At 45.1% G+C, this 4,117-nt stretch overlaps 1 long non-coding RNA gene across 1 annotated transcript in view; it reads right to left on the reverse strand.

Annotated features, from left to right (window-relative positions):
* LOC105611292 (uncharacterized) overlaps positions 1 to 3,769 on the reverse strand; it is a 57,042-nt gene extending 53,273 nt beyond the window's left edge. Inside the window, exon 1 of the long non-coding RNA XR_001044385.4 lies at positions 782 to 3,769. This is a non-coding gene — a long non-coding RNA (uncharacterized LOC105611292). The remainder of the gene's footprint in view (positions 1 to 781) is intronic.
* Positions 3,770 to 4,117: the final 348 nt, after the last annotated feature.

Raw genomic sequence — 4,117 nt, forward strand, 5'->3', positions numbered from 1 at the left:
CTGGAGAAACAATGGGGCAACAAACAGCCTTCAGAACAATGCACTCATTTCCTGTCCTCACACTGGGCTGAACGAGGCTCGGTAGGCTGGTTCCACCTCACCAAGAGCCCTCCACAGACGACATCATTTGAGCAGCCCATTGTTCATCAGGCATGACAGACACACAGACAAGGGAGAGAAATGACAAGCATTTGGGATGTTTCTTTTCTCCCCCCTGCAAAGCAAGATTTAATTTAAACTTTTTTTTTTAGGCCCAGATAAAACAGTGTGATAAAAACATTGGAGAGATGTTAGAAGCTATTTCAGTGTTAAGTCTTTCTGACATGAAATGCTTGTGATTCACTATCTCTGAGAAAAACATGGGTGTATGAAGCTCTCTGGGTTTTTCTGCCTGTCAGCAAGCCAACTGGCTCTGCCGTGACCTCACCTCTCTATGTCCTGCCCAAGCGCCCATTCTCCTGCAGGAGAAAGTCCTACTGGGAGTTGGTTTCAGATTGTTGTTTACTCACCAAGTCATGCCTTTTCATACCGTTCATGGGGTTCTCAAGGCAAGAATACTGAAGTGGTTTGCCATTCCCTTCTCCAGTGGACCACATTCTGTCAGACCTCTGCACTGTGACCCATCCATCTTGGGTGGCCCCACATGGCTTAGTTTCACTGAGTTAGACAAGGCTGTGGTCTGTGTGATTAGACTGGCCTGTTGTCTGTAATTGTGGTTTCAGTCTGTCTGCCCTCTGATGCCCTCTCTCAGGGCCTACCGTCTTATTTGGGTTTCTCTTACCTTGGATGTGGGGTAACTCTTCACAGCTGCTCCAGCAAAGCACAGCCCAGATATGTCAAATTTGCTGGCATATTGAGTGCAGCACTTTCACAGCATCATCTTTCAGGATTTGAAATAGCTCAACTGGAATTCCATCACCTCCACTACCTTTGTTTGTAGTGATGCTTCCTAAGGCCCACTTGACTTCACATTCCAGGATGTCTGGCTCTAGATGAGTGATCACACCGTCGTGATTATCTGGGTTGTGAAGACCTTTTTGTACAGTTCTTCTATGTATTCTTGCCACCTCTTCTTACTATCTTCTGCTTCTGTTAGGTCCATACCATTTCTGTCCTTTATTGAGCCCATCTTTGCATGAAAGATGGCTTCGTATCTCTAGTTTTCTTGAAGAGATCTCTAGTCTTTCCCATTCTGTTGTTTTCCTCTGTTTCTTTGCATTGATCGCTGAGGAAGGCTTTCTTATCTCTCCTTGCTATTCTTTGGAACTCTACATTCAAATGGGTTTATCTTTCCTTTTCTCCTTTGCTTTTCACTTCCCTTCTTTTCACAGCAATTTGTAAGGCCTCCTCAGACAGCCATTTTGCTTTTTTGCATTTCTTTTTCTTGGGGATGGTCTTGATTCCTGTCTCCTGTACAATGTCACAAACCTCTGTCCATAGTTCATCAGGCACTCTATCAGATCTAGTCCCTTAAATCTATTTCTCACTTCCACTGTATAGTCATAAGGGATTTGATTTAGGTCATACCTGAATGGTCTAGTGGTTTTCTCCAGTTTCTTCAATTTCAGTCTGAATTTGGCAATAAGGAGTTCATGATCTGAGCCAGTCAGCTCCTGGTCTTGGTTTTGCTGACTGTATACAGCTTTTCCATCTTTGGCTGCAAAGAATATAATTCATCTGATTTCAGTGTCGACCATCTGGTGATGTCCATGTATAGAGTCTTCTCTTGAGCTGTTGGAAGAGGGTGTTTGCTATGACCAGTGAGTTCTCTTGGCAGAACTGTATTAGCCTTTGCCCTGCTTCATTCTGTACTTCAAGGCCAAATTTGCCTGTTACTCCAGGTGTTTCTTGAACTCTTACTTTTGTATTCCAGTCCCCTATAATGAAAAGGACATCTTTTTGGGTGTTAGTTCTAGGACAATAGACTGGTTCCAAATCGGGAAAGGAGTATGTCAAGGCTGTATATTGTCACCCTGCTTATTTAACTTCTATGCAGAGTACATCATGAGAAATGCTGGGCTGGAAGAAGCACAAGCTGGAATCAAGATTGCCAGAAGAAATATCAATAACCTCAGATATGCAGATGACACCACCCTTATGGCAGAAAGTGAAGAACTAAACAGCCTCTTGATGAAAGTAAAACAGGAGAGTGAAAAAGTTGGCTTAAAGCTCAACATTCAGAAAACGAAAATCATGGCATCTGGTCCCATCACTTCATGGAAAACAGATGAGGAAACAGTGGCTGACTTTATTTTTCTGGGCTCCAAAATCACTGCAGATGGTGACTGCAGCCATGAAATTAAAAGTCACTTACTCCTTGGAAGGAAAGTTATGACCAACCTAGATAGCATATTAAAAAGCAGACACATTACTTTGTCAACAAAGTCTGTCTAGTCAAGGCTATGGTTTTTCCTGTGGTCATGTATGGATGTGAGAGTTGGACTATAAAGAAAGCTGAGTGCTGAAGAATTGATGCTTTTGAATTGTGGTGTTGGAGAAGACTCTTGAGAGTCTCTTGGACTGCAAGGGGATCCAACCAGTCCATCCTAAAGGAGATCAGTCTTGGGTGTTCATTGGAAGGACTGATGTTGAAGCTGAAACTCCAATACTTTGGCCACCTGATGCGATTATCTGACTCATTTGAAAAGACCTTGATGCTGGGAAAGATTGAGGGCAGGAAGAGAAGGGGACGACAGAGAAAAAGATGGTTGGATGGCATCATCGACTCAATGGACAGGGAGGCCTGGCGTGTTGCAATTCATGGGGTCGCAAAGAGTTGGACATGACTGAGCAACTGAACTGAACTGAACACTAAGTCATGTCTGCCTCTTTGCAACTTCATGGACTGTATCCCTACAGGCTCCTCTGTCCATGGAACTTCCCAGGCAAGAATACTGGGGTGGGTTGCCATTTCCTTCTCCAGGGGCTCTTCCTGACCCAGGGATAGAACCCGATTCTTCAGCACTGGCAGATGGATTCTTTACCTCTGAGCCACCATAGAAGCCTTAACTTGAATAGTTCCCAAATAATGACAATGATAATAATAACAGCCAACAGCTACTAAGGCACTTATTAAGTAGCAGGCCTACTTCTAATTCCTTGAACCCTCACCAGAACCTTATGAGGTGAGTACGATTCTCGGTCTCATTTTACAGATAAGGAAACTGAGGCATGGAGAGGGTGAATAACTTTCCTTTCTGTCATGCCGCATGGCTTATGGAATGTTAGGTCTTTGACCGGGGATCAAACCAGCACCCGCTGCAGGGGAAATGGGAAGTCCTAACCACTGGACCACCAGGGAAGTCCGAGGTTGACCAACTTGCCCAAGTTCATAATTTGCCTTATCAGATATATACCCAGCCTCTCCTGTGAAGCCACCTGCGCAGGTAATCTCCTCCTCCCCATGTCTGTGATGGAATGGCATCCATAGCTCTTGCATGAGACAGGAATGTCTTGAGAAGGCATTGAGAGGGCTTCCAGGGCAGGCAGTGTTTTGAGAAGATACAAGAGAGGAAGGGGGAAGAAGCCTTGTTAATCTGAGTAGGGAAGGCATTTGGAGCGGCAACCCCAAAAGGCTGCTTATATTCATGTCTGCCAATTATTCAAACACAAGGAGACCCTCCATATTGTTCAGAAGGCGATGCCCCACACGTAGCGTACTCCTGAGTGTTGGGGCTGGCCAGGCTGACCATGAGCATCCAGTATGCCTCCAGACTGCTGATGATGGTGCGAGGGTTTCAGAGAGGTCAGATAGTGGCAGCAGGAAAGAAGGCAGACTGGGGGACATCACTCAAGACAGAAATATGCCCGTGGGACTCTGGACCTGAAAGAGCCTTTAGACATGGTCCAGCCACTGACTCATTTGGTAAGTGAAGGGCCAGGGGGCTCAAGGGTGAAACCACAGCAAAACCAAGGTCCACTTTCTCCACCTGCAGAAAAGAACAGACCAGGAGGTTCCCTGCTGGTCCAGTGTTTAAGCCTTAGCCTTCCAATGCAGGGGATCTGGGTTTGATCTCTGGTCAGGGAACGAAGATCCCACATGACTTGTGGCCTAAAGACCAAAACATTAAAAAAAAAAAAAGCAGTATTGTAACAAATTCAATTAAGACTTTAAAAA

Source organism: Ovis aries, chromosome 13 (genome assembly GCF_016772045.2).
Source record: "Ovis aries strain OAR_USU_Benz2616 breed Rambouillet chromosome 13, ARS-UI_Ramb_v3.0, whole genome shotgun sequence".
Classification (NCBI taxonomy): domain Eukaryota; kingdom Metazoa; phylum Chordata; class Mammalia; order Artiodactyla; family Bovidae; genus Ovis; species Ovis aries.